Source organism: Labrus bergylta, chromosome 16 (assembly GCF_963930695.1).
Source record: "Labrus bergylta chromosome 16, fLabBer1.1, whole genome shotgun sequence".
NCBI lineage: Eukaryota > Metazoa > Chordata > Actinopteri > Labriformes > Labridae > Labrus > Labrus bergylta.
Genome location: NC_089210.1, coordinates 15,967,452 through 15,988,103, shown reverse-complemented (window position 1 = coordinate 15,988,103; position 20,652 = coordinate 15,967,452). Strand labels below are relative to the sequence as shown.

At 43.1% G+C, this 20,652-nt stretch overlaps 1 long non-coding RNA gene across 2 annotated transcripts in view; it reads left to right on the top strand.

The window, feature by feature from the left end:
- Positions 1-10,776: 10,776 nt before the first annotated feature.
- LOC109997210 (uncharacterized) overlaps positions 10,777-20,652 on the top strand; it is a 21,374-nt gene continuing 11,498 nt past the window's right edge. Inside the window, exon 1 of one of the 2 annotated variants that reach the window (XR_003809469.2) lies at positions 10,777-11,088. This is a non-coding gene — a long non-coding RNA (uncharacterized lncRNA). The remainder of the gene's footprint in view (positions 11,089-20,652) is intronic. The other variant, XR_010668956.1, reaches the window with a different exon arrangement.

The window sequence follows — 20,652 nt, the reverse complement described above, 5'->3', positions numbered from 1 at the left end:
TTTGGCTTCTGCTTTTGCCAAATGGACTCTGAACGGGACTTTCAAACTGTAAATGACTAACTGTTCTTCTTCGCTGTATGTATTCATATCTCTGTGAGCGCTGCAAGAAGTAGGACAGGAGTTAATGAGTAACCAAGGTATAACCTGTCACATGGTCACAACATCTACAAACACACTCAGATGAGGTGACCTCACATCTGCATGGTCACCAGTTAGAAAAGAATGAGGGGTCTACACCTGCAGCGTCTGTATGTGAAGGACTGAAGTCTCTGAATTAACCCCGAACATGCTGTTAGACGTAGGTCGCTCCTTATTAGATCTGAACTCTGACCCTGTGCAACGAGGAGTGATGGCAGTCTGATAATGATTTGAGGATTCATCCAGAGAGGAGGAACTTATTCAAGAAACGCCTAAAGCAATGACTCTGCAAACCCTCTGCCCTGAATGTAGAATCAGCTCAGGACTCAACTGTCAAAATGTTCCATATTTTGCAAGATCCCGCCTTTTAAAATCTTCAGATCTTCATCCGTATTTTTAATTAAAAGCTGCAGAAAGGCACAAACTCATTCAAAACAACGTGGAAGAGCTGATTTGAACCTCGGTGTTGAATCTCTGCAGTAAACTCAGCCGTGGCTCTTTGTGTCAAAGTGTTGAATCTTCAGGTGACGAACAAGCCGAGAGAACAACCGAGCTTCATGTAAATCAGAGAGAATAGTCCCGCTTTGATACCTAATCAGCACGTTAACCAAATCAGTGTTAACCCGTTTGTCAGGCCGCTCTGTGCTTCTTTTGTTTTTTGGTTTCCTGGAGTCAAATCAGGCTGAAGGATTCACAGACCGAGATATCACCTCACATTTTTGACCCGTTTTCAACTTTAGACATGTAAAAAATGCCTTTTAGATTTTTTTATTGGCACAAGATTTTATGATATCCTCAGAAAAAGCTTCATAAACACACAAAACAATTTTTCACTGTTTAAGTCAATTCTGAAGGTCTCTTAACAAAAAAGTGACATCTGTGGTGCTACGGGTCAAATATGACCCGATAGAAAAAAGTGGCTGTTGCATGCATCCTTTAAGTTGTGGGTAGCTCTATGGATCAAATCTGGCTCAAAGAAGATTCATATTTGACTCTGCACACCTCCCCCACCCCTCCCTTCTTTGGTGGGAACAATTATTTTCCCGTAGTATGGACTTGTACTCTTAATCCACCTGGCACCCTCCCCCCGCGGGAACACAACTTTTTCCACAGAAACCTGAAACATGTTAACCAAAACTGAACCTCAGTGTTTCACGCACACACACAAACACACAAACACATGCTGCTCACACTTTTCTCGTAGCCAGGTGTCATCTTGAGAAGGAGGGGCATGAACAACATTATACAGAATTCTCGCGCAATTGTTATCTATAAATAAGGCTTGTTTGAGTTATTATCAATTTCATTGTGTTGTAGCATGCAATGTATTTCATCATGAGCAAGAGGTTGACTATCTATGAGGCCATTGACCATATCTTTGGTCATGAGTGATTTTACTTTGAAAACACACACACACACACATACAATGGTTCATGTTAAATTTACACCTGATTTGTTATGCAAAATAAAATATGGTTCTACTGCTTATAAAATAAATGGCTTTTTACCTTCTTTCTAACATAAATCTATTTTGACCCCTAGCACCACAGATGTCACTGGTTAAAAATATACATTTTTTAAACAATCACAAGTAATTCATTCTAGAAAGTTTGTTCTAGTATTAGTCTATTACAGTCAGATAACATAAATACATATTTACTTATATTCAATAAAATACAATGCATGAACTTATATATATTTTTACTTGAAAACGAGTGGTATATTGCAAGTTTAAAGTTCCATGGGACCATACAAATTCAATTTAAACCAGTCTTTGCATGGATATGATTGCATAATAACTTAGTTATAAGGTGAAAAACAATATTGGATGAGAATGATAGTTTTTAGAGTATTTTAGGCTGATTAAAATCAACCGCTAACACAAAAGAACACATTAGAGGGGTTAAATACATCTGCAGACACGGAGGAAGAACTGTGGAAGGTTGCGTCAATCTCTACTGAATACACGACGCAGCACGATCTTCAAATTTCTATTTTAACCAAACCGGACTTTAAAAAGTGAGAGAAGAATACTGCGTGAGGGACGGAGGACAAGGAACGAGACGGCAAGGGAACGAGGAGAGGGAGACAGAAGGAGGGGAGTTAAGTTCAGACCGGGGTTCCTGCAGCCCAAATGCACATAATTCCTTGTTCCTGCGGTCAAAACGGGGCTGAGACAGAAAAAAGAACGGACCAGGGACAAGAAGGGAGACCTGTAAAGAAAGAAAGAAGAAAGAAAGGAAACGAGATGGAGGAAGGCAGGAAAGGAAGAAGGAAACAGTGGAGCAGCCTCAGCTTTCCCTCCGTGCATTCAGCTGTTGGAGAAACATCGCCCTCTTGTGGTGAATTTTGAGAACTGCATCTCTGCCACCTGCTGGATTTTTAGTGTTTGAGGAAGACATGGAGGTCGAGATCAGAGCACGACGACTCAAATGAAGAGGATGTGTTCACCTCTCATTCATCTTTTTATGAGCTACATTTACTCGACAAGTCCAGATTAACATCTCATTTTAAGATATTTACCAAAGAAGAAGATTTTGTGAGCTGTTTACTAGGACCTTTAAGGCTCTGAAAGGTTAAATGAGAAGTTTTGGAAGTTTTGTCTTCTCTGAAATATTACAGGTCAGGTGACTGTAACGTTTGCCGCTTATTCACCTGACGTTTGTTTTAAATGTCTGACGCTCACAGCTGATCGATGTGATCATGATATCACAGTTTCACTTTGGCATCAAACACAAGTTTGTTTGAAAACACACATCCTCCATCTTTTCTCCTCTCTCCACTCCTGTTATAGCTGCTCCTCTCCATCTTATCCCTCTCTCTCTCTCCCCCTCCTCACCCACTGCCCCTCACCCACTGCCCCTCCTCCCTCTCGGTCATATTTCTCCATTAGGCAGGATTTTTAAGCACCTCTTGTATCTGCTATTAAAGAAAGTTCTGCATCGTTTACCACGACGTGCTATCAGTCACTGTCACAGAGCTGCAGCCTTTACACACACACACACACGCACACACACACATGCACACACACATGCCTACATGGATATAAACACAGTATCAAAAGGGCCACCAAACCCTCGGAGAACACCCTCTATAGTTTATGCACAACCACACACACAAAGTAACACTGCAGCATCCAGGAGGAGGATCCATTTGTCACCGTGGTAACGCCTGGCTGTGCAGGAGGAGAGAGAGCGAGGAGAGAGAGAGAGTCGAGGAGGGTCAGGGGGTTAAGGATGGAGGTGTGGACACGGGGAAGGAGAAAGAGGATGGAGGGAGGAGGAGAGAGACGCCATCATTAGTCCTCTTTAGCTTCCATTATGAAGATTAAAGTGAACACTGCCTGATCGCCTTAACCCTTCACACACCAGATAACAGCTCGCCTCCAGTGAAGATCATTCGAAACACCTGAGGACAAATTTTAAAAAAAAGCCAAGCCAGTTTATCATAACTCTGAAGATTTCTTAGCGTGACAGGATTTAATGTGAGAGACTGAAGAACAAAGACCGAAACCAGCTGCAAACGTGAAGCAGAAACAACCAAGCTCACAGCAAACGTTCAGCAAATACATAAAACATATACAGTTTAAAGACCCCCCCACACGGCCGTTTTGGACGCCCCTCAGTTTGCCAGATATGAGAGCAGTTATCAGGTCAAACCAACAGGTGTTGTAGCGATGGAAGCGGGCAAGAGAAGTGGTTCAGATAGAAGTGATTTTTTTTTCGAGTTGACTGTCTGAACAAGCTCGCAGCTGTCGCCTTGTTTTTGGTGCCAATGACTTATTTATGGACAAAGAGACTTTATTTATTCATGAATAAAAGCCTTTGAATGAGTGTTGGCCAATTTTTATTTTTTTCTCTAAATTTGCCCAAACAGGAGAATAAGTGTTGTGGTCTCATCTGGTGCTTCTGCAGGTCTCAGTTTGTCCACCAGAGGGCGCTGAGGTGACGGCCCTGACACCTCTCACTCTCTCCTCTAAAAGGCTGAGAAACCCATTACACAATAAGTCCCTGAACGCATCGTCCTCGCTGTGGATAAAGAACAAACTCTCAGAAAACAGACGAGTCCTAAAAGTTAATAACTTGAGATGTTAATTTTTCCATCTGTTTCTTTGATGTATTGTCCCCGTTATCAGGGTGAGAGCGTCCCATTCATTCTCATCAAGCCGTCGTCTGATTCATCCTCCTGTCTCCCCTCAGTGTTGGAGAATAATACATGATATCATGAGGAGAACAGAGGACACATGAGCTTCACTCTGGTTCTGGAATCTGAAAAGCAGCCTACTTTAGACTATTAGATTGTCCTGAGTCCAGAATTTATCACTTACAGTCAGGGTTGGTAATTCTCTCCAGATCCACTTTTTAAGATTTTGGTTGAAATTGTCTTTAGGTCCTGACAGAAATTAATAACTTATGTTCTCTGAAAAAGGAACAAAGATAATCCATCATCTGTATCAGTTTGTAAGTCTGTAAAAACTTCAACCAATGTCTGCCACGAGGTACCAATCTGATGAACCAATGAGATGCCTCCCTGACGTTTAAATATTTAATCTAAGCTGCAATACTCTAAACATTAGTGACGATATAAAAAAAAACAAAATTCTGACATCAAAGTGTGATTTGAAGATCTGCAGAGGGAGAGACGGCCGGGCCTTCACGGTGACTTAATCAATGTGAGCACCGCAAATTCTGCTTCTTGTTCTGTGTTCACAAACATTCATTAGCTGGAGAACACACACACACACACACACACACACACACACACACACACACACACACACACACACACACACACACACACACACACGTAGTGTAGTGGACAGACTCATTAACATGCATGGAAAAACAGTCGCTTTTTTACACACAAACACACACACACACGAACACACACACACACACACACGTAGTGTAGTGGACAGACTCATTAACATGCATGGAAAAACAGTCGCTTTTTTACACACAAACACACACACACACTTGGAGCACACAGTGATGTGCAGCAGATTGAGATTTAGATCTCTCTCTCTCTTTGGACTCTTTCCTGATTTGTCTTCTCTCTCCTTCTCATGCATGCAAATATATGCATGCGTCCATAAAACCACGCGCACACACACACACACACACACACACACACACACACACACACACACACATACACACACACACTTGAGGTCCACGCTTTCATGTAAATCAAATCTGTGTTGGCCGCCCAGCTTTGTCTTTGTAGCTTTATGCAAATGGCTGCTTAATAATGAATTCATTACATGCTATCTGACATATGCACACACACGCACACACACACACACACACACACACACACACATTTTCACCTGGCGTGATTTGCATGACAATAGGCCTGGTTTGCCTCAGTGTTCCACTTCATTTAAAGACATGGATAATACAATACCGCATTATACGATATGATAACATGAATAAATATGAGGTGTTAGCTGCATGTCCTTAACGTGTGGTTTTATACTACACGTCATGTAAAGACGTTTTCCTGAGGTAACAGAAGCATTTTTTTGCTGAAGTGTTGTGAGAACGCTCATGGCAGGTTTGTTTTAGACGTAAGGTTGACGGGTTTGGTGTGGGAGAGGAAGCAGCAATTAGAGTTCTTGGAGAATGTGGCACAGTTACGGCTTCTCATAGAGATGATCTCATTACATTTTAATGACAGATTTAGTGTCAAAAACCTCCGACAGAATTCTTTATGTGACGTGAGTCTAACAACCATATCTTCCGGGGCGGCTGTGACTCAGTTGGTAGAGTCTGTCACCTACTAACTGGAAGGTTAAAATCTTGCAGTTCCTCGAGTGTCCACTAGAGGGTGTCTGCAGGATCACAGGAAGTCACATACACACCCATTCTAAAAAGTCTGCAGAGATGAACATGTTTACAGCCTGGTTCATATTATATTATCTAAAAGTAAAATACATTATTAATATTACTAAAAGGTAAATATTAGAACACTTAGTTTATACAGGTCAGAGGTCATGATAAATGACGGTCATGTGGAGAGAGGACAGGAGACACATTATGATAAATGCAGAAGAGGAAACGAGAGAAAAACACTGACCGTAAGAGAGTGTGTGAAAAAAAGAAAGAAATTACCATCGTGAATTATCATGGTAATGTGGACGCTGCAGGCAATATCACACAGGAATACATTTATGTAGTGTGTCCAGGAAACAATATGGTTCAGGTCAGTGTGTGTGTGTGTGTGTGTGTGTGTGTGTGTGTGTGTGTGTGTGTGTGTGTGTGTGTGTGTGTGTGTGTGTGTGTGTGTGCGTGCGTGCGTGTGTGTGTGTGAGAGAGTGCATGATCCTAATGAGTGTGATTTTTCATGCTTTCTCTTTGTGTTGCAGGTCTGTTGTGTATTCTCTAAAAAAAACACAACCCCTGTGTGTCCTCTGTTTCATGACTTTTATATTTTTAATTTTCTGCTTTATGAACAAAAAGACACAAAAGCTTAAAAAAAAAGTAATATAAGACTTTATTTTAATGCATTTCATTCTTTTTTTACTGACAAAAAGTAGTAATCGCCTTCTTCCTGCATTTCTCTATCCCACTTTACAAGCCCAACACTGTTTCTGCAACACTGGTTCAAGCAGCGTCCTCCGGTGTTAATGAATGAAGCTGATGTTGAAGTGTAAAATCCTGCAGTTCCTGGAGTGTCCACTAGAGGCTGGCTGCAGAAGCACAGGAAGTCACATACACACCCATTCTAAAAAGTCTGTTTTTACAGCAGAGATTAACATGTTTACAGCCTGGTTCATGTCTCGATCGACACACACTGTACAGGGGGGTGAATGTTTTGATGACTCATCAGTTTTGATTTGATGAAGGATAAGAGTTATTCACAATAACGCGTGTAGCTGACCTGATTGACAGATGGGCGCAGTGTAACGGTTTGTCAGGAGGTTTAAAACCCGCCTCAGCTCCAGCTCTCAGCCTGTCGTTAGGTTGACTGAAAGTTAGACTGAGACATTCTGAGAATCAGAGGCGAGTTTCACTTTCTCACATGTGGAGTTTAATTTAATCTACTTGTTATTTTAAAGCCTCGCTATTTAACCCCACTGCATGATGGGAGCCCGCAGGGACGGGCCAATCAGGAAGCTGGAGGGCCACAGGCACTTCCTGTCAGCAATCAGCGTCAGTCACGTGTGATGGATGGATATGACACACAAACACACACACACACACACACACACACACACACAGAAACATTATGCTACACCAGTTGTTCATAGATCTTTTTGCACACACCTGCAAAGGACTATAAGACCGACGACAGACACACACACACACACACACATACACACTGAGCTGTACAGACTGGTTGAAGTTAAACAGTGCTCAGTGTCTGACACCTCCATCCATTACTCTAAAGCAGGAGTGTGTTCGCCAAAACCTGAGACTGCACAGACCCTCTATGTGTGTATTTTTTTATTTTCAACATTTAATTTTACTTTCATGCCTCCTCACTCTTCTCCCCTCACTTGCCCTTTCTCTGCTTTTTATGATTCATTCTCTCCTGTTGGTTTTCCCCTCTTGTCTTACATATAAAGAATTGATCCATCTTTAAGTGGGACAAAACCAAACTGCAGCTCCTTTGTTGAGAAATAGAATCTGTCTGTCTCCTGCAGTGAGTCAGTCACCATAGAGCCCCTTGTTAAAATGTTCAACTTTACAGCTGCAGTTCCTTCAGTGTCCACTAGAGTCTGTCTCCTGCAGTGAGTCAGTCTCCATAGAGCTCTGTGTTAAAATAAACATGTTTACATCCTGGTACAAAAACAGTTTGGGTCTCTAGATCTCATTTCTCTCTTCAACTGTACGGGCTGAATGTTTATACAACTCACCTGTTTTCCTTATATTAAGGCTTAAAGTGATGTAGAATTAGGGGGCCTCTTTGAGTGACAGGTGGGAGCTGCTAGCTGTCTGCTTGGTGTCCCCTCAGATAATTCAGTCCCTGAACTCAACCTCACCTCATGTACAGAGTCTATAGAACTCATCACAGCGGCCTTTGCTGCAAATCATGCGGGAAAGAAGCCACACATTGGATTTATCTGGGCCACCCGCTTGGAGGACTTTAGACTCCGTACATGGGGCATGTGTACTAACCATCCCCCCTGCAGATTGCTGATTTAAAAAAAAATACTTTGCATATATGTTTCATAAGATGTGTGTTTAGGAGAGGAATGAGTCCTGCACAGGTTGCAGGCAAACTCCTTCATACACTGTCTGAATTGCACAAGTTTCCGAACCAAATTTAGACCGTGTGCAGGAGTTTGAAATTTAAAACCGATATCGGCTGCTTAGGATTTCTGTTTTTGTTGCTGTGATATCTAACGTGTCGATATTGTTTGATTTTTACCCATATCGTATCAAAGTCTAACATTCTGGTATCATGACGACCCTAAAGATGCATCCTCAAAAACTGACTGTTAAAACATTTAGTCATCTTCTATAGGAGACCTTTACAACAGAATAAAGTCTAAAACGGTTTAATTATCTATAAATAAATCTGTGCGATATGATGATCCTGACAGCCTTTTCTTACCTAAGCAGTTTGAAGAGCAACGAGTTCATTAAAGTGTGTTTATACCTTTAAGACACATGAACAAGCTGACACTGAACAAACAGGCTGCAGGAAACAACTTTATTCTTTAACTGAAATTATGAACTTGAGGTCATTAATTTGTTTTTGAAGTAAAGTGTTCACATAAATATGTTTGCAGCTGATCACCTGCTGCGCGTGTTTGATTACTAATTAAAGCAAACCGTGAGTGATGGCGGCGGCTCAGATAACACGCTCCTCGTGTTTCTCCGCCTGCTGCCGCCATTAATAAAGTCAAAATTATATTTAAATTGTACCTGCGTTTTTTAAAGTCTCCTTTCTTTGTGGAGAAGATGAAGGTGGTGTGTGAGTGAGTGAGGGAGGAGGAGGTGAGGAGGGGGGGGGGGGGGTGAGGCTGTTAACGCTGCGAGCTGCTGAATGAAACGGCGTGGGGAGTCGGTGAGTGCAGATAAAGCCCTGCTCATGTATCAGCCTGCTCACCTGTCTGCAGCCAGACCGCCGTAATGGATCGACACGAGCCGCGGCCATCACTCATACTCACACTGGCTGCTCCTGTGTGTGTGTGTGTGTGTGTGTGTGTGTGTGTGTGTGTGTGTGTGTGTGTGTGTGTGTGTGTGTGTGTGTGTGAGAGAGAGAGAGAGAGAGAGAGAGAGAGAGAGAGTGAGTGAGTGTGTGTATGTGAGAGAGAGAGAGTGAGTGAGTGTGTGTGAGAGAGAGAGAGAGAGAGTGTGTGTGTTTTGGTGGTGGGAGTGATTATATGTCTGCATGGGTGCATGACAGAGAGAGAAAGAGACAGAGTGTGTATTTGTGTGTTCATGTGTGTGTTCATGTGAGTGTGTGTGTGTGAGTGTGTGTGTGTGTGTGAGTTCCTGTCTGTCTCTGTCATTTTGATTGATATTTCTCACACTGACACCATCTTAGTGAAAGAGTCTCTCTCTCCATCTCTCCCTGTGTGTGTGTGTGTGTGTGTGTGTGTGTGTGTGTGTGTGTGTGTGTGTGTGTGTGTGTGTGTGTGTGTGTGTGTGTGTGTGTGTGTGTGTGTGTGTGTGTGTGTGTGTGTGTGTGTGTGTGTGTGTGTGTGTGTGTGTGTGTGTGTGTGTGTGTAGGAGGAAGGGGTTATGGGAAAGGGTCATCGTTGGGAGCCGATGTGACGGACAGCTGGCAGGACTCGTAGGGCTCAGCAACAGTGGGAGAACAGAGCTGTCAATCAAACAAAAAGACATAAAAGAGGCGGGGAGATTCAAACACTCGTTTATATAGAAGACCCGAAAAACAAAACTTGTAAGAGAAGCCAGAACAGAAATACCTTAAAGCTGCATTTCTCATGTGCAATAGGACTTTCCCCCGGACAGGACGAAGCCAGGGGGGCGATAACTTATTGAAGGTTCTAGTTCCTGGTTCCCTTCAAAGTTTCCCCCAGGGTAGCGGTTCTTCAGAGTCTTGCCGTTTTAGTCCCGCCCCTTCTGGAATTTGATTGGTTGTTAAGGAAGTTGTGACATTGATGAGTGCAGCGGTATTCCATAGAGTTTGACTATTTTCAAGTGAGGGTTTTCGCAGCAAAAAAAAAAACATATTTAGTGAACACATGCCTTAAAGCGGGAAGGATTTAAGGCGGGTGCTACCTGTGATTGGATTGACAAGTCGCTACTATGGCAACTTGTCAGTCAGGATAGAAAAGTAGAAATGTGCTTCCACCTTCTTGTGTGAACATGGTCGTCTCTTCAAGAAAACAAGATCAAAACAGTCAAATGCTGAACACGAGGCTTCAAAAAGGCGGCCCATGAACATTTAATGTACAGTAACCATGACAACAAAGCTTTCAAAATCTTAACATCTTAAGATCTCAGCCCAAACAGCAGTGTCTTTCTCTGAACATCACAAGTCGATTTAGAGTCTCAGCTGAACTTAAACGTGACATTCGAGCTTCATGGAAGTGAACACAGAGGAGGAAAGGATGATGTTGAGATGCATTATGGGAAATGTAGGATCCATTACATCAATGGTTTTAAACTATAGAAGGGAGTAAAAATTAGAATATATCCGTCTACGCTGCTGTCATTTTGTCCTTACTTTTAAAAAACCTGTCTCTTGTTTAATCTTTCATAACTTCTGCTTTAACACATTTATTTATAATGTTCAGTTTAAATTATAACTTTTATTATTTATTTATAAAGGATATTTAAACATCCTGAAGATAAAACCAGCACACACAGACCGTCCTTGTTTTAAGCCAGATGCCCACATGTCCTTTTTTTTTTAAACACCAGGGATCGTTGCCATGCCGACCCCTGGGACCTGACCTCCCAAGGGGTGAGAGGTCATCCTCCCAGCCTGCTGCTGTTGCCCCGGTGATGAACGGCATCCTGAGAAGTGAGTCTGTGTGTGTGTGTGTGTGTGTGTGTGTGTGTGTGTGAGGGAGAAAGAGAGAGAGTGTCTTTGTTCTCCATCAGTCATAATTTGAAATAGACTCCTGATAATTTCATTAGAATATTACAATCAGATTATGAGACAGCAGCAGGTCCTGTGTGTGTGTAGACGGGCCACACACAGAGCAAGAATACACACATAATATAGTAAACACACACACACATGCAGAGCTCCTACAGGACAACATCTCACACTAACAGAGGGCTCCTGTTTTCATGTCTCTCGGGGGTCAATTTGCCTCAGGCCAAAGGAATGACATCACGAGAGGATGTCAGAGGCCACGACACCCGGGGTAGTATCGTGTGTGTGTGTGTGTGTGTGTGTGTGTGTGTGTGTGTGTCCGTCCTGCAAAGAGAGAGAGAGCTTCAGTAGGATAAATTATTGTACAGAAAGTCACTTTTCAGTAAGGCCAAGTTTCCTTTTGCATTTTTCAACGACTTTAAAATAAGAAATGTACTTTAAATTTAAATACTTTAAATTTAATCGACGATCTTTGCAACCAAACTCCAAACATGTCGTAGTTCGTAACATTATCCTGAAATCACAAACAGCTGGTTGATCTCCTCCTCCTCCATGAACACCTGGAAGCGCCAGTCTTCACTCTGACACTCAGTCACTAAACTTATTCTCGTTGTCCGTCCCCAAAGTGCGTCTTTAAACGGGGAAAAGGCGTTTCAGGGTCGCTGCTCTTGCAGGATGATCTGTGTCTGAGAGAGCTGGTCTCTTTAAATCTTCTTAAAGTAGATTAAAGGTGTTGGAGGACGATGCTTCAGGTTGTAGATACAATGAGACTTCTCTGTGACTCGGGAAAGGTTGATCTGAAATAGTTAAATGTGCTCAGTCTGTCTCGGCCAGGAGATTCTTAAAGGACTTTAATTTGCAGGATTCTTGTTCCCAGGTTATTTTGATCCACTCGAGATTTGTTTTGATGTTTTTAATTGTAGAAGAACTTGTTTCTCTTTTGGTCTTAATACATAAACCTTGCAGACTTTCACACCTTCATTAATCTGTTTTTCACTTGTTTGCAGTGAACCTTAATCCTGTACAGCTCCTTCATTCTACTTCTCGGTTCATCGTTTAGCATCAAAACACAAAGTCAGATTCTTTGTATTCTTTGACGTAGTTGGCAATAAATCTGATTCTGATCGACAGATGACCATAAAGTGCCACCAGAAATACACAAAGTCCTTCTACTTGTGCCTCTCCCTCAACATGAAAATATGTTCGTTGATTCCTCCTAAACAACTCAAATGCATGTTCAATCAATCTTTATTTCTATAGCAAATTTAAAACAACCTTGATTGACCAAAGTGCTGTACAAAAACACAATGTAAAAACAACAAAATAAAATAACATATAGAATGAAACACAATAAAAACACAATAAATAGGAGCATGAATAAAAATGTGAAAATGTCAAACTCAAACTGTATTAAAAATTTAAATGTTAAGAAAATGATAAAGTCGCATGATGATCAGCTCCATCCTGACGTCCTTGATGATCAGTTTTACGATGTTCAAACGCTAATTTCTTCCACTTTTCAGATTCATGAATCGCTCTGACTTTGTTACAGATGTGAGTCCCTACATGTTTCCCTTCATCAGAGAGAATCTGTGTTTTTTTTTCCAAACAAAGTTTCCTCACGTCTCCTGAATATTTAGACGAGGATGTTGCAAAAATGTCGACGACAAGATGTTTCAGTTGTTCTGCTTCCTGCATATCTTGTGAAAAACAACAACAACAGAAAGAAAAACACACATTTATTCTGCTCAGGAGAAGTATACCTCTGCACCTCCTCGCCATCACTCAGCCATCGCCACGGCCATTTTCTCTGTCAGGAAGCCTAAATGCATTGTGGGAGCAGGATGAATGTTTATGGTGATGTGTGTGTGTGTGTGTGTGTGTGTGTGTGTGTGTGTGTGTGTGTGTGTGTGTGTGTGTGTGTGTGTGTGTGTGTGTGTGTGTGTGTGTGTGTGTGTGTGTGTGTGTGTGTGTGCAGTCAGCAGGGGAGGTGGGAAACAGCGGTTGGCTCTGCAGAGATACACAGTGGGCTTGTTCACTAAGAAAATAGATATCATTAGCTGACTGCCACACACACACACACACACACACACACACACACACTAAAGAAAAGATATCATTAGCTGGCTGTTTAGTATTCATACCCATCCACTCTACCTCTGCTGCACACACACGTCAAGGCAGAAATTAGCCAGCAGCACCTGACACTCCATCATGATGTCACAGCGGGATTTGGTTGTGTAGGTGTCCATCTGTGTGTGTGTGTGTGTGTGTGTGTGTGTGTGTGTGTGTGTGTGTGTGTGTGTGTGTGTGTGTGTGTGTGTGTGTGTGTGTGTGTGTGTGTGTGTGTGTGTGTGTGTGTGTGTGTGTGTGTGTGTGTGTGTGTGTGTGTGTGTGTGTGTGTGTGTGTGTGCGTGCACCACATTAGAGGCTGGGAGGAATAAAAGCCTCCAGCCATTAGCTTCCTTACACACTCTCTGCTTCCTGGAGGGAGACACAGAAAGAGGATAAATGGACGTTTACAGAGAATAGTTCCCCGTACCCGAACCTGAAGAGAGACGCTCACATTGACTCAAACAACGAGTGCTATGAAGAGAGTGAACATTTAAAAACAGGAACAGGAACATCTGGTAAATATCTTCAGCCTGCTGCCGTCAGAATTTTAATCCTCAGCATGACTAGTGAAAATCCAACGATATAGATACCACGGCAACAAAAATAGAAATCCTAGCGACCCAATATTTGGTCATAACTTGTTTTTAACTACCAAAGCATTCAGAAAATCTCCTGCGCACTGTCTACATCATCTATCCATACGGGATGTGACTAAACGACACAAATACTAGAAGAAATAATAAAATAAATATGCTTTAATCACCTGGGAACACACATCATATAGGAAGTCTTTGAGGGGTTTAATGTTTGATGTTTTTAGATATCTTTTTGATGTGTGTTGTGAAAGCTTCACACCTCAGGATTCTGCAGACATCCTTCGATTACATCTCAATGGTTGCTCCAAAACTTCACTCCTGATTGGCCTTTTAGCTCGAGCTGGATTTCTTCAACTTGAGAAGAATTTGAGGGGTGAAAATCTTAACAGCTGTCAATCAGCGAGTGGCAGGTACACCCACACATGTACAGAAAGAACATGCAAACTTCAGGGAACCAGGAACCTTCTGGTTCTAGTTGTAAGGCTACAGCGCTAACCAGTGTAGCACCAGTCAATCTTGTTTTACAAATGTTAGCATCGTTAGCATTACCCCCCCCCACACACCTCCGTTTCTCTCTGAAGAAATCTACCATATAGGCCTAAATTTTGTGTAAATTATTAAAGAGAAGAACAGCTGATGTTGAGAACATCTGTCTCGCTCCTGATCCGACCTGAAGCTGCCCATAAGTGAACTATTGATCAGTGAGAGCTGGATCGACATCCGCTCCGAATCAATGATCCCTCCTCCAAAGTCCTCCATGCAGAGAGGAGACATCGACATGCAGGTGGAGAACTAATGACATAAATGTATTAGTAACGATGAGTCAGAGTGAGGGAGGAGGAGAAATCGAAGGAACACCGACTCCTCCTGAAAATAAACGGCATTAATGTTTCTGTAACAAAATTATATGGAGGAAGGTAAAACAGAGAAAATGTTCCAGACGAGCTGCAGATCAGTGATGCAGCTAAAAGCCTCAAAACAGAAAAGATACGATAAAACACAAGAATCAAAAGTGTTTAAACATATTCTTTGACTCAGAGTACATCGACACTAGAAGAAAACGTTTTTTAAATGAGTTCAGAATAAAACTGTCTTAATTTTAATTAAGCTGTAAGAGTTCCCTTTAATACCTGAGGGGCCAAATTCAGTCTGAAAGAAAATATGAAATAACAGACAAAAGAGAAAAAGGTTACTAAAAACTATTGTAGTCTAAATAGAGAGCTGTCTCCCTGTCTTGAGCACGTTTCTGCTCGTGGAGCTTATTAGAAACATGCAGAGGCTTTTTAGGTCGGGTACAATCACTTCTATCTGAACCACTTCTCTTGCCCGCTTCCATCGCTGCAACACCTGTTGACCTGATAACTGCTCTCATATCTGGCAAACCGAGGGGCGTCCAAAACGGCTGTTTGGGGGGGTCGCCTTAAAACAGCCTACCTTCTCTGGTCCAAACAAATCCAGAGCATTCAGGGTGAAGAAGATAAACATAAAATCACCAGGATAAAAATGGCGATGAAAACATGAGAGAAAAAGTCGTTTGGAGAGCGATACAGGGAGATGAGAGGAAGTTTGTCCTACACACACACACACACACACACACACACACACACACACACACACACAGATTTCAAACACATTTGCATATATACACTAACACAATATAGATACACACGTGCACAAACACTGACATGCTCATGTGGCGATACACACACAGCTGCAGCTCTCTGAGGGGGTCTGACACCGAGCTGCCTCAGGGTAAACACTCTGTGTGTGTGTGTGTGTGTGTGTGTGTGTGTGTGTGTGTGTTGATTTGCGTCATACAGTATTGTGAGTAGTGTGTACACATGTAAAGTGTGTATCTGTGTGTATCAGTGTGTTTGTGGCGGGTCTTGACCCCCATCAGTCTCACTCAGGACTCACTTAACAGAACCAGAGGGGGCCTCCAGCAGCACCAGCTCCAGGGGTGTGTGTGTGTGTGTGTGTGTGTGTGTGTGTGTGTGTGTGTGTGTGTGTGTGTGTGTGTGTGTGTGTGTGTGTGTGTGTGTGTGTGTGTGTGTGTGTGTGTGTGTTTGTGTGATGGGGGGGTTGTTGTTGAGCCCAGAACAGAGACCCACCATGATTTTTTGTAAATCACTGCTAAGCAAAAACACAAACACACATTGATGTTTTTTTGGGAGTCCCGATGGTCACAGGATTTCTGTGTGACAGGAAGTACCATAATGTGGTAATATCAGGATCCTTTTGAAGGCGTTTTTTCTCAAAAATAACACGATAACACACTGCCCTGTTTACGACCACCTTTCCTCACAACAGTAGAACACATAACACACTTGTCCTTCTACTGAGCGGTGAGGTGTTAACAAACAAAAACAGATAACACACAAATACTTTGTACAAGTGACTTTAAACTACAAAGAGAGTCAAGTTCAAGTAAGGTCGACTGTGAGTGAGCAGCAAAAACTCAAATCAGGAGTCCGCCATTGTTGTAGCCATCCATCCTCACGATGGTTGTAGGAGTAAGAAGCTTGAGTGTAAGGCCGCGGTTTGAAGAAGGAAAAGCATTTTGACTAATCCACATGCTAACTGAAACAATGCTGTTTTCAAGACTTGGCACTCTGGGACCTGGTTTCAAAACCTTACGTTTTCAGGAATCCAAAACGCGACCTTGGTTAGAGGTACGACCTGAACGCAACAAAAGATTGATGTTTTTGGATGAACTTGTTGTTAGTGTAAACAGCCTGAGGTGAGAGGATAGGGTTTAAATCAGAGCTCACAGGGAATGTCTAAAACTATGATGACCTGCTGTGTTCATGCATCGACTCTACCTGACTAACCTCAGGAATCTTTCAGGTGACCCATCTGACAGTTTGTGTGTACTAACTAAAGCGACTTCTCCTCGACCCTGCTCCTACAGGAGAGTGAGGCTGGTGCAGCTCTGAGTTCAGTTTGAGACGTTCTTCAGCCTGTTTTCCATCCAGACCTCAGAGTGTGTGTGTGTGTGTGTGTGTGTGTGTGTGTGTGTGTGTGTGTGTGTGTGTGTGTGTGTGTGTGTGTGTGTGTGTGTGTGTGTGTGTGTGTGTGTGTGTGTGTGTGTGTGTGTGTGTGTGTGTGTGTGTGTGTGTGTGTGTGTGTGTGTGTGTAATGTGATATTTCTCATTAAAGCAGGCGAAATAAGTCAAACAGACAGCATGGGACACAATGTAGGCTCTGTGTGAGTGTGAGCTTGTGCTGTGCTGCAGGAGTGGGTGTGTTCTAACCGGACAGGATATTCATTAATTTGGGAATAATTGATTATTGGCTTGTACGTTTTATTACTTGCTTTAAGGGTTTGTGTGTGTGTGTGTGTGTGTGTGTGTGTGTGTGTGTGTGTCCTATACTCTGTTTGTATTCACTCTACCTGTGAAGATATTTATAGTAAAAACAGAACATTTCCTCCCCGCTCTTTAACACTTTTAATCTCCTCGGACTGTTTTCCTGTCGTCTTGGCGACTGACCGTGTGTCTCATGCCGACCTCGGCGACCCCGTCTCTGCGGATGTGCGAGACGTTGTGAGAACGTAAAAGAATGATTTTCCATCCTGACGCCCTGCGGTGTGTGCAGGAAAAGAAAACACAGCCACGCAATAAAGAATGTGAGAAAGAAAGCGTTTGAGCTCGGAGTCCGAACCCCTAAAGAGAGAAATAACAGCTCTGCCCGTTTAGAAACATTCAACACGCTTCACTGAGAGGATGGATGCTGTTTTCAAACCTTCAAACAGTCCCACATGTTTACGGCTGGGTGTTTCCCGGCTAAACGAGGCACTGCCACACACAGGAGTCCTGACACACACAGTATGTCATCAGGGTGGGCACGGGGGAGTGGGGGGGGAGACCAGGTAGACCACTGTGAAACCAGAGAGCAACATTTGAATCCCAAATTCAAATTCACATTTGAATCTCAGCAAAACAAAAAAACCAAAAGCAACATTTTTATGAACACATATCTAGATTTACTCAACATGCATGGATTTATCGTCCAACAAAACACAAAGTAGAACCCTTTTGTGCTGAGGATGCAGCCAACATGTGCTCAAACCTGCAGTTCCTCCAGTGTCCACTTGAGGCTTTTTTTGAAAGTGTGTCGATCCCAATAGAGCCCTGCGTTAAAATGTCTCTCATCTTCTGTCTTTTCTTTTTTTCAAGTTCATAAACATTTTGGCATTTTGGTTAGAAGATTCTGTCAGCAGGTTTTTGATGATGGTTTGATGTAAACAGCTGCAGGACTTCACTGAGGCCCGTCTACATGTGTTCTGCTCTCTAACTTAATTACAACATCAAAGTGGGAACTTTGTATGTATTTGTGTGTGTGTATTTGTGTGAACACCACAGACTGTAAACATAAATGGACGACGCCTGAGTGACGTCCACCATCTGTTCCTGCAGGGGGCTCCAGAGGCTCAACGGCAGCATCCGCCATGTTGGAAATCCTCTGTTAAAGTAACTTTCAGTCAACCTAACGACAGGCTGAGAGCGTAGGCGGGTTTAAGCCTCCTGACAAACCGTTACACCGCGCCCACCTGTCAATCAAATCAGATACACGCCTCACTATGGAGCTGTTTAAAAATCCATGTTAAGGCTAATGATCATATTTCTATAGAGCTAGATGTATAGATACTTAAACACACTCAGCATTGTGGGAAGTCTCTAATAATATGTTTCTCTTTAAATTGCTGCTTTTAAATTTCTAATTGATAAAATTTGAATTGAAGAGAAATTATTTGTGTGTGTGTGTGTGTGTGTGTGTGCGTGCGTGCGTGCGTGCGCGTGCGTGTGCGTGTTTATGTGTGTGTGGCTACAGTGATCAAATATGTGTAAAGTTTGAGTTAGCCAACAGCTTCGTCACCATGGCAAAGCAAAAGTGTTTTTGTGCGTGTGCGCTCATACATGCACACACACACGCACACACACACACACACACACACACACACACACACACACACACACACACACACACACACACACACACACACACACACACACACACACACACACACACACACACACACACACACACACAGAGATTTACTGATGTAAGACTGACGTGTGACTGGAAAAACTGACAAGCTCAAAACAAAAGATGCTCTCGCTCTCTCTCTCTCTCTCTCTCTCTCTCTCTCTCTCTCTCTATTTCCATCAGGGGGCAATCAAAGTCCTCCCATCGTCTCGCTCGACCATTCTCTCTGCCTCGCCATTGGTTAATTGACCCCTTTTCTGCAACTCGATTGGTCTGCTGAATCTTTCTCTCTCTCTCTCTCCCTCACTCTGTCTCCACCCCTCTCTCGCTCTCTCTCTCTCTATCCACCCCTTTCTTTCTCTTTACCCCGTCTCTCTCTCTGTATTTCTGTCCAATCATTGTCTTGGCGATCAATCAGCTCTGACAGGATGTGGGGCCCTCATGAAAAGAAGAGAGAGAGAGAGAGAGAGAGAGAGGGAGAGAGAGAGAGAGCATCGGCAGCTGTTAACCTCTCTCTCCCTCTCTCTCTCTCTCTTTGTGTTTAGTTTTTTTCTGTTCAGTGAGAAGGTGGAGTGATGGCGAGGTGGGCATTAATCAAACTAACCCCCTGGAACGCCCTGCTCCAACCGCACACACATACACACACACATGGGATTTCACAGTACGCTCGAACACATAAAGATGCTCAAAAACACACACACAGAAAACTGGCGGATAGTTAGGCTCTTCCTGCTCTGATGCTCTCTCTCCCTCTCTCTCTCTCCCTCCCTCTCTCTCTCTCTCTCTCTCTCTCTCTCTTCTCTCTCTCTCTCTCTCTCTCTCTCTCTCTCTCTCTCTCTCTCTCTCTCTCTCTCTCTGAGCTCAGCTGGTGGTTGGAGAGGATTCAATTCCCCGAAGAAGAAGAGGGCAGCTGGCAGAGCTCTGTTGGCCTGCTGTGTGTGTGTGTGTGTGTGTGCGCGTGCGTGCGTGTGTGTGTGTGTGTGTGTCAGGGGACATGGGACACATTGAGGTCTGGTCTGGCTAGGTACCACCTGACACACACACACACACACACACACACACACACACACACACACACACGCACACACAGATGGATAAATGTGACACTAAAATGACGCGTGGAGCCATGAAAGTCATGCACCGTGGGTGTCGTGTTCCCTCGCTACCCTCGCATTGTGGGAAGTCGGCGACATGGTTGAGCGGGAGGAGGGGGCAGAGAAAGACACAAGAGAGAGAGAGAGAGAGAGAGAGAGAGAGAGAGAGAGAGAGAAATAACACAAATGAACTGAATGGACTCTATTAAAACGTTTTGTTGTTGATGCTGAGAAACAGTCGACTGTCGGCCTCAAATTTAACTCATTCATGGATTTATTAAATATGCAAATTTAAGTTTAAATGCTTATACGTTTTAAGAGTCGAGACATAACAAAGCTACCTATTAGCCTCCTGCAAGAATTTGGATTTTAAGATGTGTCTGGACAGTTATTTATGGACAGGCCCATCCAAAGCAATAACTGGACCCCTTCAGGACCGGACTTATTTTATCAATGTGAGTTACGTGTTAGCCTCCTAGCTAACATTGGTCTCCTCTGTCTGGCTTCAGTCAGCTGTTGGAGCTGGTGTGGCTATATCAGTCTGACATTACCGGCCTAAAGCTTGTTTTATACTTCTGTGTCAAATCTAAGCGGTAGCGGCCCGTGCCATTGGGAGTACTACGTACTTGTGCGCTGGTCTGTCTACAAACACCAGGCTGTCCGGTTGCTATGCTAGGTACATCAGTTTTCGA